This window comes from Podarcis cretensis (genome assembly GCF_951804945.1).
Source record: "Podarcis cretensis genome assembly, chromosome: 5".
Taxonomy (NCBI): Eukaryota; Metazoa; Chordata; class Lepidosauria; order Squamata; family Lacertidae; genus Podarcis; species Podarcis cretensis.
In genome coordinates this window covers 42,389,163-42,408,520 of record NC_137174.1, presented here as the reverse complement: position 1 = coordinate 42,408,520, position 19,358 = coordinate 42,389,163, and the positions used below count along the sequence as shown (strand labels likewise).

Genomic DNA, 19,358 nt, shown 5'->3' with positions numbered 1-19,358 from the left:
TTAGAAATCATGTGATGGATCGCACATGTACATATTATATAGCTTTGTTACAGCGGGAAATTTGCAAATCCACTCTCCAACGAGCATTTGCAACCAATGAAAGGTCTTTTCCCCCAGAATTAACCAAATCTATTGCACATATCTATAACATACATGATATAACTTGCACCTTGTCTTGTTAAACCAGTGGATTACATTGTTAAGCTGTAAATCCTATTGTCCATACCCTGAAGTCCTCACTCAGGCAGAGCTGACAAGAGAAATGTAGGGAGAGGGAGGGATTTTCATTGTTTAAGGTGTTCCAGGACAGAGCCTACTATTAATTTTATACCTTATATACAATAAGGAATGTAGAAATTTTGTACATCATAACACAATACTGTTTTAAACAATATGTGAATAATCACAACTCTAGTCACTTAAAGATATGGCAAAGTGGGGGTTTGGTGCTTCATAAAGTGTTGTGTTGGTTATTTTGTTCACTGCTGTTGCAGTAAAATGTGGGGGTGGTGAGAGTCTCTGTGAGCAGAGAGAGAGAGAGAAAGACAAGCATTTGCTGAGAAGAGGTCATGACATGTACTCAGCCCAGTCTACTTGACAGAACTACTGTATAATAGCAGGGCACTTACCTCTAATCATAGGCTGTGAAAACTTGACATTTCCATTCGAATTACTCAAGTACCACGCTGTTGTCTTGTACAATGGCTTATGTAAGTGTAGCGGTGAACAGTGTTTCTGAAATGAAGCTTGCAATTGTCTTGTTTCAGGTAGGATTATAAAGTTGAAGCCACCTCAGCATTATGCTTTTCCTCCACAGGAAGCACATCTGGGTAGGAAAAAGCAAAGTTGCTATGTATAGATCACACGTGATAACCATCATGTGTGTGTGTGTGTGTGTGTGTGTGTGTGTGTGTGTATATATATATATATATATGTCACTGGTTTTGAACTCCCTTTATTTTAGTCCTGGTGGCCTTTTAGCCAGTGGCTTTTTAAAAGGTGTTTTAATTATGGGGTATTTTTTATTCCTGCTGCTTTATTAATGTTGTGGGCCTTTTTATTTCTTTTTACAGCAGACTGTATTGCATCTTTTGTTCTTTTAATTGCTTGAAGGCGCTGTGGGTTAAACCGCAGAGCCTAGGACTTGCCGATCAGAAGGTTGGCAGTTTGTAATCCCCACGACGGGGTGAGCTCCCGTTGCTCGGTCCCTGCTCCTGCCAACCTAGCAGTTTGAAAGCACGTCAAAGTGCAAATGGATAAATAGGTACCGCTCCGGCGGGAAGGTAAATGGTGTTTCCGTGCACTGCTCTGGTTCGCCAGTAGCGGCTTAGTCATGCTGGCCACATGACCCAGAAGCTGTACACCAGCTCCCTCGGCCAATAAAACGAGATAAGCACCGCAACCCCAGAGTCAGCCACGACTGGACCTAATGGTCAGGGGTCCCTTATGGTTAAATTGTTACTGTGTAAGCCGCTTTGAGAGGGTTTTTACTCAAAAAGTCAGTCTATAAATGTTTAAAATAAAAAGAAATAAATATATTTAGTGCAAATAGTTATTTTGTTTTATTTCATAAATGTTATACACCGCTTGAATGTAAAAAAAACCCTCAATGCAAAAAAAAAAAAAATACCCTACTTTGAAACATACAAGTTAAAATACAGAAACAGATTAAAATTACCTCAACTTTCTAAATCTGGGTGTACAGTGCGCTGCATAGCTACAACCAATCCTAGCTTTTGCAGCATAAGTATATGCAATTAAACAGACGTGTGCATGTGAGTCACAAATGACAGTATACACACAGGTGTCTTGATGTTTCATCTACGCAGAGTATTATGTTCCCACAAGGTATCTGGACCCTGAATAAACAGTCACCCTCAAGCAACCTGAAGTACGCAAAAACACCTAAATGAGAAGGCAGGCTGCACCTCTTGCAAAAAGTGAAAGGCTGCTTCCTTGAAAAATCTCAGCAGAAGCGGTAGTTTAGCAACAAAACAGGATACTATGGACAACAACAAACAAGGGCTATTTCCACACCAGCTTTATGGGCCTGGAACTGCTGTTTCACTCACAAAGGGGCTACGCTGCATTACAACAATTTTGCATGCCAGTTACTGCTTTCCATTCTATTTTTTTGTGTGTGCTGGTTTGCCTGCTTCTGAGGAGAATTAAAGCACATGTGTGTCTTGTGTAGACTGACGAAGAGCTCACTTCCTACACGACAAGGTCCTTGGTGCGGCAGCCACTGGGAGCACAGCTCTTAATGGGGAGAAGGGCGGTGCTTTCCTTCCTGCAATTGGGCAGCTTTTCCTGGTCCCCGCACAGGCTTTCCCGCCATTTCTGTGCCTTCCCGCAGAACCCGAGGGGTTTAGGAGAACTGCTATAAAGGAGTGAGTCAGCTTTGCAAGTTTCTTCCTGTAGCCCCTTTTGCAGGCTTTCAAGCTGAAAGGACAAGGAGGCATCTGAGAGGAGGGCCCGTTTCTTCACTCAGCAACACCCGGTAAGTTTACTCCCAAGTCGCATTCATTTTTATTTATTAACGTTTATATCCCTCTCTTCCTCTCAGTCTTTTAAAAACCGCCTTATTGAAGGTGTTTTTTTTAAAAAAAAAAAACATTGAGCACTAAAATCCAAACTCGTTTATAAAAAGACCTCATTCCTTGTTACTCACTTCCAAGAAACTGAACCAGGTGGTTAATTTTCTTCTGTGTTTTAGTCGGTGTATTTAAATGACTCACACAAGGGGTTGGGTGTTTTATTTTCAGTATTGGTAAGCTCCTTAGAGACAGAAAGCGATGAATAAATGTAATAAAATAATACTAATAATACCCCACCCCCTACAATACTAGCCAAGCCTTTCGTTTTTCCTGCTGGGAAAAGAGGTGAATTGCAGGGGCTTTGGAAAAAGCACATCTCTCTCCATTATTTCCACCCCGGTTATTGGGTTCCCTTCGCTTCTCCTGAGTTTTTGTGCCTTTGTCCATTATTAAAATGGGTGCTCATCTCTGCCCCCCCCCCCAATTTTGGTATTGTTGGCTCGGCTAGTTGTGCAGATGCTCCTCCCTCTTTCCAAGAGGAAAGCTTGATTTATGCCTTATTGTTGCCATGTGTGATGCCTATGCAATACATGTGCCCCTTAATCTGTGGTTGGTGGGAACGGTCTGTTCTTGCTCGATAATGTTTATTCAGAAGATCAAAACCCAGCCAGATGGGCAGGGTATAAATAATAAAAATTATTATTATTATTATTATTAACCCTTAGCTAGAGCCTGTAACAGGAGAAACACCCCATAGGCTTGGACTATATAAACCACACTGCTTGACTTTTCAGTCAGGGAAGTGAAGGCACCAAACCTGATCTCTCAATGTGGGTTAATTATTATTCTTATTATTTTAAAAAAGGAACAGGAACTTTAAATCTGGCACAGAAACCTGAATTTTGATCAGAGCAGTGGGAGAAGACTGTTTAACCCTTTTCCTTCTCTGCCAACTCCCTGCCTTGTTATCTCTCTTCTTATCCATTCTCTTCTTATCCTGGTTGTTTTTTTAGACAAGTCAGCTTTTTGGCGCAGCACTCGCCCAATCCCAATCCAAAAGTATTGCTGGGATAAAGAGGATCCTCCCATGTGTCTCTGAGCAGAAAAACCACCTCCCCTTAGAAATCGCAGATTGGAATGGACACTCAAGATGTCCAATAGGGTTTATATTCCTGGTTACATCCTCCACCCCCCCTCTTCCTGTTGCCACCCAGTGCTGAGATTGTTGCCTCAATTTCTTTGAATAATAGTCCTCCGGTAGTGGTTGGTTCAGTAAATTAGAACCTATTCTTTAGATTACTTTTCTATCTCCTTTAAACATCACTTTGAGATTAGTCGGGATTATTTTATATAGTGGCAGTGTGGCTGAGAAAGCTGGAACTCCTAGACTTTCTACTGCAAGGGGAAGTGGAGTTTTAAAAGGTCAATTGCAATATGCAACGCTCTGCGGGTATTCCATATTTGGGTAATTTGTCACCTGTGTTGGTGTCTTCTCTCACGTATTGGCAGCACAATTTAATCTCAATGCTTGTGATTTTTTAGGGCTCTCTAGAAAGACTGAAATTGCGAGTCTCATGAATGAAACATCTCTGGCTACCGTGATTGCAAAAAAAAAAAAAAAAGGTATGTGGGGGGAGAATGAATATGTCTACTGTGTTCTAAATGCCTACCACAGCAAATAAAATGCCCAAACTTCATAAACTTTTTAGAAAACAAATCTCTTTCCCAAAGATACAAAAACACATATGCTAACATGCGGAATTAGTAACCCAACACAACATTAAGTAAAACACAATAAACTGGATATATATGAGACCCTAAAATACAAAGACCTCTGTGGAGTGGACAGGGAAGATATTTCAGGACCATTTGTTAGCAATGACAGAACTTTCCTTGTCTTACCGACTATCTGTTGAATGCTTGCTCTGTGGCAAATTGACATTTCTGTTTCTGTATCTTGGTTAGCTACATGCTATAAGGCAATGATGGTCAAACTTGGCCCTTCAGCTGTTTTGGGACTACAACTCCCACCATCCCTAGCTAACAGGACCAGTGGTGAGGGATGATGGGAATTGTAGTCCAAAAACAGCTGGAAGGCCAAGTTTGGCCCTCACTGTTCTAAGGCAAAAAATGTATTTGTTCGTTTTCTGTACTCTTTGTGCTGCTTCAAACATGGTTTTTCCTCCAGTTTACACATTGGTATGCAAATCTTGCCTACTTACATCATAGGTATTCTTGGGAAGCCATGATTGGCCATATGTGAAGTAGTTATCCATATTTCACAGTGTCTAGGGTATGCTACTGTAGTATGTGTGGAAAGTGGCATTGTCTACCAAATAGAACATATCAAATGTACTTGTCCATTCCCAGATTCTTTCCAGGCACAATTCAAAGCACTGGCTTTATTTATTTTTATTTTATAAAAATGGATATATACTGCTGTATCATAAAAATATATCACAATATATACCAACAGTATACAAGGAATTAAAAACAAACATCAGTAGATAGGCTTGACAAAACAGAAAAGTTTTCAGCAGGCGGTTAAAAGTTGGCACAGTTAGGTGGCAGCTGAATCTCTATTGGCAAGGTATTCTACAGGACTGGGCCAATGACACAAAATGTTTGTCGTCATCCAATGAGCCTCTCCAACCCCAGGAACCACCAGAGAGGCTCCTGCAGATGATCTCAGGGACTAAGCTGGGATATAAGGGTTCAGGAGATCCCTCTGGTAAAGGTAAAGGGACCCCTGACCATTAGGTCCAGTCGTGGACGACTCTGGGGTTGCAGTGCTCATCTTGCTTTATTGGCTGAGGGAGCTGGCGTACAGCTTCCAGGTCATGTGGCCAGCATGACTAAGCTGCTTCTGGCGAACCAGAGCAGCGCACGGAAACACCGTTTACCTTCCCGCCAGAGTGGTACCTATTTATCTACCTGCACTTGGACGTGCTTTCGAACTGCTAGGTTGGCAGGAGCTGGGACTGAGCAACGGGAGCTCACCCTGTTGCGGGGATTTGAACCGCTGACCTTCTGATCGGCAAGCCCTAGGCTCTGTGGTTTAACCCACAGAGCCACCTGTATCCTCTGATATCCTGGACTTAAGTTGTTCAGGGCTTTTACAACGAACACAGGAACCTTGAACCTGGCTTGGTAGTATACTTAATGGCTCTTAAGAGCCTATGACCAGGGTATAGCAAAGACTTTCTTCTCCGGCATAAGCCTGAGTGTGTGTGTGTGTGTGTGTGTGTGTGTGTGTGTGTGTGTGTCTGATGCCCTTCTTCAGATGCTCCTATTTCACAGTTTAGGAGGTGGCAACTTTTTCTGTGATTGTGTCCCCACTTCACAGACTGTTCCCTGGCACCTTCATCATTGGTTTTAGGTGCCAAGTTAAAACAAGCTGTTCATGGATATTTTCTCAGGCAGTTGATGTGTAAGTTATTTTGCCGCTTTACTTTGGTTATTTTAAGGATTTTTGTGTTTACCTTGCTGCTGATAGCTTTGACACTCTGCCATTTGTGTTGTGTGTGGTTTTTTTAAAAAAGTCACTATGGTATTTTAACCTGTTCTAAGCTGCTTGGAAGGAGGGATATAAATATCTTAAATTAAGGAAGTGTGTGTGTGTGTGTGTTTAAAAAAATCATATCAGTAAAGCCTGTAGAGTAGGTGGCCTATAGAATAAATATGGTACCTTACAATGTCTTCTCTGTTGTAGATTTGCACAATGGGTGAAATGAGCCCTATTCACTCATTGCCTCTTAGGGGAATAATAATTTTGTGAAGGGTGGTGTGGGCTCATGCCTGCCCTACTATTCCTCTTGTGTCCCCTGATTAATTTGATCAGTTGGTGGAACGGACTCCCACAGGAGGTTGTGGACTCTCCTTTGGAGGTTTTTAAGCAGAGGTTGGATAGCCATCTGTTGTGGATGTTTTAGTTCAGATTTCTGCATTGCAGGGGGTTGGACTAGATGACCCTTGGAGCTCTTCCAATTCTATGATTCTATATGCTAACGCTGTCTTGCCTCACTCAGCAATTGAGTTACCCAGTTCTGCACCAGCTGCAGTTTCTGAACTGTTTCGAAAGGTACAATGCATTACAGTGATCAAACCTAGAAGTTATCAAAGTGTAGACAACAGAAGTTAAGCTTTCCCTGATCAGGTTGGAGCATAGCTGGGCCGCCATTCAAAGCTAATTGAAGACAGTCAATACCACCAAGGCACTTGAGCCTGAAGCAACAGCAATTGATTCATAAGTACCCCAAATCTATGCACGACACACATTTAGAGGGAGCATAGCCCAAGCCCATCCATCTAGTCTAGGGAACCTCTTTGTACAAAGAGTGGGGGAACTTGCTACACACACTGCAGATTATTGCTGTAACCTGCCCTGGGACCTTATGGTGAAGGGCAGGTAAAAAATCTAATTAATAACAATTAATAAATAAATTCTGAAGTAAAATGCATGCTGTGTGCATGTAGGCTCCCTGCCCAGTTTTGAACCCTGCATGCATAAAACAGACTCCCATGTTTTTGCTGTTTTTAATACTGAATTTTAAATTATTGTAACTCACCCTGATATTTGCTGGCAAAGGGCAGGTGATGATAATAACAATACTGTAGTTCAGATATGTACCCAAAATGTGACTAGCAAGGGCATGGCCCTACAATCCGGTCTCATGCAGCTTATTAATAATATGAGGGGGGCAATAAGTGAATAGGCCTTTGGTAATGCGAGATTTCACACAGCGTGCCACGCCTATTCTTCAGTAAATTTACTGAGGAAAAGAGGAGCAATATCTTGGTACTATCCCTTTGGATTTAAAGTGCTGCTCTTCCTCTTAAGCAAATTTACTCAATGGAAGATGCAGCAATATTGCTGCTGCTGTGCTTGATTAAGTTTACTTACGGGAAAGCACAGTAGTGCACTGCTGGAAATGGCACAACTAAGTCTGTCCCTCATTTTTTTAAAAAAAAATCCCGTTTTTATCACATATGTTGCAAAAATGCAAAAAAAAAAAAATAAGCAGTGTTGTGATAATGAAAGACATTGAGCAACTAGGGACAAACTCAATCGAAGAGAAATAAAGTGGAACAGAGGAATTCTGGTGCTGACACACACTTAGACGGGCAATATTATCCAGTGACATTAGATGCTTCTTGGCTTTTTAGTAAGCCACAGAGTTTTGCCCACCGCTGCCATTCCAGTCATGAAACATACTGTACTTCTATTTATGCAGAGGAACTTCCTCCTCTCTTCAAAATCTTCTCACCTCTGCAGTTCCCTGGGTACCCTCAAAATCTGGTCAAGAAGATGGGGGGGGGGCGGACCTTCTGCAGCTAATTTTGAGACTGTGCTGGGAGAGGAAGGGGATGTCCCATTGCACCATAATTTCAGAGATGCAAATAATCATTGCTTTCTAGCCCTAAAATAAAGTTATCCTACATATTACCAGTTATTGTTTTTTAATGCATTATATAGAGGCCTAAACATGAGACAGTCATTATTACCTGTTGGTTTAAGGGCAGCTTAAGTTTAGTTTAGTTTACTATGAAATTTAATGGGGGGAAATGAGAAAATGGTAAAATGTTAGTTAGTTTCCAGCATGTTATGTCTGCTATGTAGTGCAGTGTTAAGTTCAGAATATTTCAGACAGAAAATGCAGAGAAATTATATAGATGGAATTGTCACAAGGGGATGAAGTCAAAACAAACACTTTCCCAGACTGCATTCACACCATCCATTTAAAGCACTATGATACCACGTTAAGTGTTTTACCAAAATAAATACCGGGAGCTATAGATTGTTAAGGATGCCGAAAGTTGATAGGAGACCCAAATGCCCTTCGCAGAGATAGAGTTCCCATAGGTTTCTGAGGAAGAGGGACTGACTATTAAACCACCCTGGGAATTGTAACTCTGCAAGGGGCATAAAGTAAAGGTAAAGGACCCCTGACAGTTAAGTCCCGTCGCAGATGACTTTGGGGTTGCAGAGCTCATCTTGCGTTAACAGGCCGAGGGAGCTGGTGTTTGTCTGCAAACAGTTTTTCCGGGACATGTGGCCAGCATGACTAAGCCACTTCTGGCACAACAGAACACTGAAACCAGAGCTGCGCACAGAAACACCATTTACCTTACTGCCAGAGCGGTACCTATTTATCTACTTGCACTTTGACGTGCTTTCGAACTGCTAGGTTGGCAGGAGCTGGGACCGAGCAACAGGAGCTTATCCCATTGCAGGGATTCAAACCACCAACCTTCTGATCAGCAAGCCCAAGAGGCTCAGTGGTTTAGACTACAGCGCCACCCATGTCCCCTGTAAGGGGACATAGTTCAAGAGGCATAGTGGTTTCCTAATAACGCACAGCACCCTAAACAAACTACAACTCCCAAAATTAATTGGGGGAAACCAAGGCTGTTTAAAGTGATACAATAGTTGTTTAAATTTGTGGTGTTGGTGTGACGCTAGACCCAGCTCTACTCCAGAATTGATGAACCTGTAGTAGCAAAAGCTGGGTGGGAACAGAAATTGGATAGTTGAACATGAGAAGCAGAATGGGCAATGGTATGGGCTGGAACAGGAGAGATGAAGGGTTGCTATCCTTGCTGAAACATACAGATCACAGCCCACCTGTGTAATTTCTAGACCTTCAACCATTGAGTTGCAAATACTGTGGAATAAAAATGTTGATGTCACTTCTGCAAACATATTAACAAAAAATATATTTGTGAACCCAACAGAGCTGCTCCCCCCTCCCATGTGAACATTTTCTCTTTTACTGGCATGATCAAGTTCTGAATTCTTTAATGTATTTTGTATCATAGCTATACATAAATAATGTTGATAATGTTTAAAATAATGAACTGGTATTCAGGTAATTGCACTAAATATTATAGTAAAGGAGACATCAGAACGTTGGTTAATATTAAACCACAACATTGTGTGTGTGTTTGTAAGCCATTACAGGTTTATTTAAATTTGCAGGATCCTTTTATATTGTTAAAAGTACTTCATTAGCAAACTGGTAGAGTCTAATAATACTGCACTGCTTTAAACATTAGCAAACTGGTAGAGTGGAATAATATTGCACTGCTTTAAAACTCTCTCCAAATTCCTAATTGAAAAATGATGCTAATATTTAAAATGTCCTATTAACTATTACGATTCTTTGATTGCCCACTATCCTTGTTTCATTATCATGTTTGTTTATCATGATGATATTCAGCTGTATAATCTAAAACACATATATTTTAGCCCTTGGAAAATAAAATAAGAGGCTAGTAATTTGGTACTAGAAAGTTAATTCGTGAAACCTCTGATCTTTAAACTGTCACATGACTATTGATTTTCAATATTGTAAGGCTCTGTGCCACCCTAAGCGTGTAGTTCAGCAGATTTGGAAGAGTTTTCCCCTTATCAGTTAAGTCCCTGAGTACTTGTGCATTAAGGCAACAAATATCCACGGTTAACGGTGTGTCACATGGTAACTGAGTGGACGTGCCAATTTTCTAATGAAGTTGGGTTGTTGGCAAACACACCAGTCATCATATATTGAAAGAGGTCTTCTTTTGTGTATTTCCAGCACACTTGAATGCTTCTAAAGATACCAGTTACATAATTGTCTAAGGGCCAAGCGAAGAGTGAAAATGCATCCAACCAACGCCAGCACAAAAGGGAACACAAAAAAATACTGGAATTAAAAGCAAAGTCGCACCAAGTCTGTAAACCTTAATAAGGCTGCATATTTATTTGCTGCTTGGGCTGAAGATGCTTTGCATTCTGAAGGGGAGGAGGGGTGGAACTACAATTGAAGCACCACTATTTTAAAGCACTAAAAGAAAACATTTAAGGTAGCACTTATCTGCTGCTGATATTTACATCCGTTCTCCTCCCCCACCTGCACACTTTAATAGTAATTTGGCTATATAGTGTTGTTTTGCAAAACAGATTCACAGAATGTAGAATAAAACTAAATAGTTGGGCTGCCATAAAACTGGATTGTGTGTTTTTTAATATTGTTTTATAAATAAAAACCCTGATTTCCTCTTTGACACTCCCCCCCCCCCCAGTCACCAGATAATTAAATCAGCAATGGAGCCAGCGCTGCAGTTCTCATAACTTGTCACTGCAGTTCCAAAACCGTGAAATAAGGGAGCCCAACCAATTAAGTTCTTTCTTTACATAAGACCAGCCTATCACTTCCAGGATGTATCATAGAGTTGAAACCCACTCAGATCCATGCACTGTACAACGCCTACCCCCCACCCCCCGCCCAGACGAGTAGCAGCTGAAGGCCAAACTACGCGTAATGCCTACACTTCATTTTGTTCTGTGAATTTTAGGCACCGTTTGATTGTATGAAAACATCTAAGTGGTTTACAAAAATAACAAATGTTAAAATGGTTAAACAACAGGTCTTTTAAAATATCCCAAAGGACAATTAAAATTATCAGTGAATCAAAAATAAATAAAACACAAGTAACTTCTACAGGTCTGAATAGGAGTGCCTAAACAAAAAAAATGTTTTAAGAAGGCGCAAAGGAGAGCATATTTTAAAAGTTGTGCAAACTTTCTTTTGAAAGGCTATGAGGCTATGGTTGGGGTGACAAGCAGTACTTAAATCTGCAGTTGATACTGAACTAGGTGGGATAGCCAATGCGTCTGAAGAAAGAATCAGAATTAAAGATGACCGTAACAGCTTAGATAACTCAGCCAAAACTAACACAATGAATTTCGGTAGGGATGCATGTCAGGTTCTAAACTTAGGCAGGAAAAACAAACTGTACAAATATAAGATGGGGTGCATGTGAATTGCCAGCAGTACATGTGAAAAGGATCTAGGGATCTTAGACCACAAGCTTAACACAAGTCAACAGTGTGATGGAACAGTGTGATGGAGCACCCTAGATAGCTCTTCTACGGTGCATTAACAGAAGTATAGTGTCCCGATCAAGGAAAGTAATAGCCCTGCTCTATTCTGCCTTGTTCAGACCACACCTGGGACTTGGCAAGATTGGTAAAGAAAAAGTGTTTTCTATGCGTTGTATATGCAATATAACATTGTGACACCAGATGGCGCTGTGGAGCCCCATCTTTCCCTACTGGATTTCCCTGTATGAGTTTGCAACAAGTTTAACTGAATCGCTTCTTTAATGTGTCAAGATAGATCCCACCCTGGAATACTGTGTACAGTTCCGGGCACCATAGTTTAAAAGGGGATATTGACAAGCTGGAATATGTGCAGAGGAGGGCAACCAGGATGATCAAGGGTCTGGAAACCCAGTTTTATGAGGAATGTTTGAGGGAATTGGGTATGTTTAGCCTGAAAAAGAGGAGACTGAGAGGAGATATCATAGCCATCTTCAAATATCTAAAGGGCTGTCACATGGAAGATGGAGCAAGCTTATTTCTCCTTCTCAGGAGGGTAGGACCTGAACCAATGGCATCATTTGACACTGAAACATCTATACCATACATTTAAAGCACATGGCTTCTCCTAAAGAATTCTAGGAACAGTTTGCCCTCACAGAACTGCAGTTCCCAGAATTCTTTTGGAGGAAGCCATGTGCTTTAAATATATGGGGTGCATGTGATTGCAGCACACTAGAATGTTCCTTTTAACAGCAATACTGATCTTGCTTTTTATGGTTTAGGTTCCCCTTCCTAGACCCACATTAAACACTGGTTACAGGGCTAAGTTGCATTAGTTTCATATAAACATTTTTTTTTTTTACAAGGAATAATAGGACAACCAGGTCTGGAGGGGTGTCCTTGTCTATTAGGACTTACATGTTAAGGACAGAATAGGAAATTGTAGCCGAGAAGGAAGGGAAGTGGATGATAAGTTGGATTGTCCAAACTGGTTTTTGAAAGACTCTTATGTGATAGTGGTTAAGATTGTTGCTGAAAACATAGGTGTGTTTTAATCAGAAGCAAAACCCACAAAACCCTGGTTTTTCTTTTAATAACTGCTTTTAAATATTTCATTTTCAGTGGGGGATGTTTAAAATATGACCCTTTTCTTTAGGGAAGGCATCTTCTCTTTTTAATAAAATAAAAGTGGAGATAAATTTAAATAACAATGGAGGTGGGTGGATTTTTTTTGATGAAAATGGTCTCCCTTGGACCGGTAACTGGTTTAAAGTCAGACATGTCTCATAGTAGTTTTTTTTTTTTTTACTGGCATGGTGAAATATATAATGAAATTCAACAAGGAAACTGGAAAAACAGCCAAATTGGTGCAGCAAAGTGGTTAATAGGATCATTAGCCTACTCGCTGTATTTTTTTGGACACTGTGTGCCTGTACCAGAGTACTTGAGAGCAGATTGCGGGAACAGGCTGACAGTTACTAGCTAACTCAGCAGTGCTGGGTGCAAACTGCCATCTTCCTGTGGATTTACAGCTGCCACTTCTGCTACTTCAATTAGTTCTATAGCACACAGATGTTGCTTAAATGTTGCTGCTAATGATACTGCAATAAGCGTAAGATTCATGCCATATTTTGAGGCACGTAAATTTCTCAAGTGGCACAATTAAAGTGGAAATATTAGGTGGGGAGAACTTGGCAGTCTCTACAACTTGGAAAGAGCACCCGCTATGCAATAATGGGTCAAAAATTCATTCAAGTTTTACTGCTGTTCGGAGTTTTAAAAGACTTTTTCACAGTTGAATGCAAAGTAGTAAAAACTAGAGTATTAGGAAATGAGAATGCTGTTGTGTGATTCAGACATTACTTTTCATTTCAAATTGAAATCACATGGTTTGCGTTTGCGTACTATATTCTCGAACGCCGAAGGGTCATGTTAGAAATAATGGTTTTTAAAAGTAAAAACAAAAACAAAACAAAAAAACTTGGAGAAAGTTTTCTCCTCCCCTTCTAACCCCCCACCCCCCGCCAAACAATAGTAATGAATTAATTGCTGTAGATGCAGGAGAGTTAGGAATGTTGGCCACAGTAAGGGGGGGGGGAAGTGTCTCAAATTGCACACAGAGACAGCATCAATCATTTCTCAAGCCAGATGTAGCCTCCGAACTGTAGCCTGACAACACATCTCATGTTTGTGCAGCTACCAAGCAATTATTCTTTCCATTATATCTCCCAATGACAGATCTCCAAACCCAAGGCTGTAAAAATTAGAGTTCGGGCTTATACAGTTCTGTCGGGTCTTTAAAAAAAACAACCTAGGAAAACTTATCATAGTGGCAGTGTTTATGAGCTTGTCACAGTGCATGTACATAATTTTCATCAAAATTTCTGTTACCTCATTTCCAGTCCTTCAGGATTAGATTTATCAGCAGCTCATTCTAGGGAAAGCCCCACATCTCCTTCCTAGTGGTTTTCCCACGTAACACCCCCCACCCCTCCACAACTTTAGAAAACAAGAGGCTTTTAAAAAACAGCTTGCACCATTTCTTTTATCCTTCCTCTTCCCTCACCGACACCCCCATCGCTATGTCTTTTTGGCTGGTTAACTTATTTTTATTTATTTACTTGTAGCGTCAAGTAAACTAATCTGTTGTTCCTTAATTGGGATCCTTAAATATCTGCTCAGCCTACTGCTATTCAAGAAAATGCAAACAATGAATTAAACAGAAGACAGAAAGCATACACAGTAGAACTAAAAGACTGTCCCAACCATCAGTGTTTTAATGAGATGCATATGGGATAAAAAACCTGGGATACATGTGGCATCAAAACGCACACAAAATCTGGTGTTTAAAAATGTAAAACGATTAGGTGGAGAACACATGACAAACAGCAAAAGAACACAAATGTAATTAAATCTTCATCGAATGGGGTTTTAAAAACCCTAATCAAAGTTCTCTTAACAATTTTTTTCCCTGTGTTGCCCCGCTTCTTCTCTGTTTTGGATTATTTAACAGCAAATCTTACAGATGTCAGTTTTGTCTTGTTCTGAAGCAAGAAGGACAATAAGTTCCAGCTGACCTCAGTACAATGAATCTTGCAAGAGCACAATATGTATTTTATACTGGCAGTGAAAAGCTTACATGTAATTGAGAGAGAGGGTGGTAGTGTGGGTGAAAACGGGAAAGGGGGAAATGTCACTGTAGCATTTTTGTTGACACTGCACTATCTGTGTGTGCATAAGGAGTCCAGCACCTGGCAAACATGTGTATAAGCTGCAGAGGGATGCTCTAAACATTGCAGGGGCAGGGAAGGCTGAGGGACGGAATCTGTGTGTTTTGTTTTGTTTTTTATCCTTGCATTTCTGAATATGAATGTATAAGGCAGGCTATGCTCCAAAACGAAGGAAACATGAACTTAATAGGAAGTGGCACGAGGAAAACTGTGCAGCATTTGGAAAACCTACCAGCATCTGGAATCCAAAAATCCAGTTGCATTTAACAGGTTATTCTTCCCCCACCCCAATTATAGGTCATCACATTATGTGCCTTAACGCTTAATCGGTTGCCTTTGCAGTGCTAATTTTGATAGACTCTGCATATTATTTAATTAATCCCACGCTGTCAGTTTAACTTTAACTACCTTCATACTGTAGCTGTTTACTGTCGTTTACATTTTAAAACAGCAACTTCTCTTTCACTTTTCTGCTACTCTGTCATCGCAAGGTATTAACATGTATCAGGCTGTATGCAATGTTGATTCAGATGTAAGTGCCATTGATTTAAATGGAGCCTATTCACAGGTGCACACGTAGCCTCAGACATGACCAGACTGAAACTGTATCACTGCATATGCAGTGATCCCCTTTAAAAACCTGGGTATTCCAATATTCCCCATACCATTCAGGTCAGAAAAGTAATAGTCTGTAGTTCAATCACATTTATAGTTATAATAAATACAGTGGTACCTCGGGTTACAGACGCTTCAGGTTACAGACTCTGCTAACCCAGAAATAGTACCTCGGGTTAAGAACTTTGCTTCCGGATGAGAACAGAAATCGTGCGGCGGCGGGAGGCCTCATTAGCTAAAGTGGTACCTCAGGTTAAGAACAGTTTCAGGTTAAGAACAAACCTCCAGAACGAATTAAGTTCTTAACCTGAGGTACCACTGTAATAGTCTTCTTTAAATTCAGTTTTCTTAAAATTTTAATTTATTTGAATGTGGGCTATATATGGGTTTTGAAGGGAGAGAAAATATTCCCAGTCTTAAGGAAAAGTTTTCTTTTCCATTAAAAAAACACCCCACCTGAGTCCTTAATGTAATTTTGAGCAAAAATCAAAACTCCCTAAGTTTGGTGTTGTCTGAAACTGCAGAACTCCAGTCTCAAACACCCGGACCTTTTAAAGAATGTAAATATTTTCAAAAATAGTATTGCTTTGCCAGTTATGAATCTCCAAGCTAGTTATATTAGATATGATACATTATACCTATTTCTTCATGCTGCAAATTTACATTTCTACAGTACTTTAGCATAATCAAAGGCTATGTGCAGTTGACACAGATTGTCGCAGTACTTTATGCCATGTTTACTTTGTGGGAGAATGGTGGTAGAATTTTCAGGCCATGTTTTGGACAACCAAGCTTCAAGTCTTTGCCCATTGCCCACTTGCCACCTGATGGTGAAAATTTAGAAAATGCAAGAGACTAGCTGGACCAGAATCATTTAAACAGCTTTATAAGTATTGCATAAATAAAAACCTAAATATTTCAGATGGAACATCCAATCTGAGTGGACTGAGAGATCCTGTCTGTATATCAAGTTTGCAAAAGCACTGTCCATAAAACAGTTGCCTGATTAATGTGGAAGAAGCTATTTCTTTTGCCTGCTGTTCGTACTTAAGAATCTTAAAACTAAGCAGCAAGGGCTGTTTGGGATTTGGCATTTCCTGCCCATGAAAAAAGTCGTGCATGCATCATAGAGTAATACCCCTCTAATCCTTCATGTCAAGAGGCAGAGGCCCACAGAGCAACACACATTATGGTAAACTCGACCCCCCCCCCTTTGCACACCCCTGAACTGCCACATATTTTACTAGTGTACGGATTTTCCTGCATTGGGATTTATTTACACTGGAGAATGGTGGAGTTGGTCGTTGTGCTCTGGTAAAGAAACAGAGTAGTTTCTGCTTCAGTTCTACATGTTCTTTTGTTGACCTGTCTGATTATGGTGCAGCATAATTTCAGAATAATTATTGGTGGTGATCACCCTAATGCCCTTTTGTTAATCATATGGTTCACTTCTCTTTCCACTGCTGTGCTGGTTATTAACTGTGACTTTAAAGGCCACGTTCTGGATGTTCCTCTTAAGCAGGTAGACCTACAGATGATGCTGAACTACAGAGCCCTTCATCCCTGGCCTTTGACTATGCATGCTGATGGGAATTATTGTTTGGCAACAACTGAAGGGCCCATGTTTCCTCACACCTGTGCCAAAGCTCTTTGCACATTCTCAGTGACTGCAGGAATTAAGGGCTGTAAACCGGGGGGGGGGGGGGCGGGGGGGAATGTGCTGGCCGACTTGTCCCATTATTGCCTATGGGAAGCAACAACAACACAACCGAATGCAACCCAAGCTACAGTCCCCATGGGCTTGTGGTTGGACAGGTGATCACAATTGATGTTGGGATGTAAGTATGCAGGTCTCATTTGCACTACATCTTCAGTTATGTCCTACAAGGCCTTGGCTTAAATGACAGTTTTGGGTATGACTGGAGCTAAGGCTCCCTTTGTAGTTTTGTGTTTTGTGAGAAATGCCAGTATCTATATTGACATCAGTTTGTCAGTCATTTTAGTGTATTAGCATAACGTCTTTATTTGGACTTTCTGGTGACAAGCCAGGAAGCATCATCGTGCATCTTGGTTCTGTGGATTTTACTAGTAAAATATGTTTTACATACTGAGCATTAAAAACAAATGCAGCTCCTAATGTCCATAGATTGAGATTCAGATTTGTAAATGTGGCATCAATATGGAATGGGGTTTTTTAAATGGAAATTCTACTCGCCTTCACCACAGCTCCTGCACCACACCAGCCCAAAGAGGAAAGAATGCCCTTTTCCCCCACATAATTTATTATTTCTGTGATTTATCAAAGCTTTCTATGCTTGGCACATAACTGGTCACTTGTGATTTATACACCAAAGAAGTAAGTAGCTCCTTGTTCGAATAAGGAAAAAATGGCTAATGCCACAAGAGCCTCACAAAAATGGGAATATTTAAAAAGAAAAAAATTACCTAAATTGGTGCAGTAATATATGAATGGTAACTTAATACACTGAGAAATTTCAGAAAGGCTTATGTGCTGATTTGCTTGGCTCTGGTATTTAGGGGGTGGGGGGAATCAAATCTATGTAGTTACCTTAGCAACTGCCATAATATGTTTGTACTCTTGCTGATAGACAGATTAGGCAAGAAATCCCTGATGTAACTCCATAGTCTACACTAGGGATAAACCTGGCCCATGGTCCCCTCAAGAAGCCCACACAGTACGGTAAAAAAAGTGAACTTTCACATCTTTAAATGTTTTTTAGCTAGATATCTTGTGTGGCTTTGAATACAACTGGGAACATGTGCACTTTTCTGAAGGAATGCCCGGCGTGCCCCCTTTGCATCCCTGGGAAAAGAAAGATGCCAACCTATGTTTAATCAGCTACATCAAAAACACAACAGGTGACGGATTGCCAGAAAAGCCCTCCCCAAAGAATACATTTTCCGTTCACTGTTGAGATGGTGCACCAACTTCCTTCCACTTCCGACTTTGCTAGTTCATTTCGTATTTCAAATATGTTCTGTAATATATAGGCCAGCCTTTTGATCCACACCCCCCCCCTTCTTCTTCTTCTCTTTTTCTAACTTCAGGCCTGTGTCCTCTTGTTATGTAGGAATTAATTATGATGTTATCTCATATAACTCATTAGTATCAATTAATTCTTTCCCTTTCATGATTTTATATAGCTAAATTAGATCATCTCTTAGGACCTTAAACATCAGTATTGGGTTCGTTTAGACTTCTCTTCTTCTCCTTTCCCCCTGCACCGTCTTAAGCACAGAGCTAAAGATTCTGGAAGTGCATTGTATGTAACCTGGTTAGTAACACAGGTCGCTTTAGCTTTAGACATTGCACTGACTGCGGAGTCTAGCGAGAAACCTGGTTTTTTTAAATTTTATTCAGATCCTCACCTTAGATGGAGATCAAATGACATGATCTATTTCCTCTAAATGTTGCGGGTGAAGGAAAATCAAATGATGTGATGAACTTTCTGCTGCAAAATGCATCTTCAGGAGCCCATGCTTATGTACATTATACAAGTGGGCCCCTGCAGCCAAATGTTGCAGTGCAGAGTCCTCCTCAGGGGTTTAGCCATGTATTTCATGTTTCTGTCCGCTACCACCCCAACCAGTATTCTTTTGTCCATGGAGCACACATGATCAGCGCTGGGCTGTTTTTGAAGTTTGCTACAAGCCAGGTAAATAACGGGTCAACGTGACACAACTACATGGATTGAACTGGGGCTACATTTATTGTCTACATATCTGAGCGGAGGGAGATCAACACTGCAGTAGCAGTAAGCCTAACTGAAAAACCTTGGGAGAGTCACCTAGCCCAAGGACAAGAGGCTTGAAGAGAGTCCATGGCTAAGGTGAGCAGGGAGGGTTTCCTGGCATGCCACAAACGCACACACAGCCCGGCCACACAACTTTGGAGGAGTAAAACCGGTCAGCCTGAAAGTCACCGTTTCCAGGAAACAGGTCACACAGCCTAGAGCAGCTGGAAACACCTGTCACTTGCAAACATGCCTAATTGCCCACCTCACCTGATGGTCTCACTCCTCTTCCCTCTCCTGCACCTACCTGCCAAATTTGACCAGATTGACCTATTTATTCACACTCACCACCTAA

The 19,358-nt window shown here is 40.8% G+C and overlaps 1 protein-coding gene and 1 long non-coding RNA gene across 3 annotated transcripts in view; one reads left to right on the top strand and one right to left on the bottom strand.

Annotated features, from left to right (window-relative positions):
- The window catches only part of EBF3 (EBF transcription factor 3), a gene marked incomplete at its 3' end in the record, with an annotated part of 669,366 nt that overhangs the window by 427,578 nt on the left and 222,430 nt on the right, over positions 1–19,358 (bottom strand). The window lies entirely within an intron of this gene.
- Positions 1,700–19,358, top strand: part of LOC307216807 — a 60,310-nt gene continuing 42,651 nt past the window's right edge. Inside the window, exon 1 of one of the 2 annotated variants that reach the window (XR_013839327.1) lies at positions 1,700–2,500. This is a non-coding gene — a long non-coding RNA (uncharacterized lncRNA). The remainder of the gene's footprint in view (positions 2,501–19,358) is intronic. The other variant, XR_013839328.1, reaches the window with a different exon arrangement.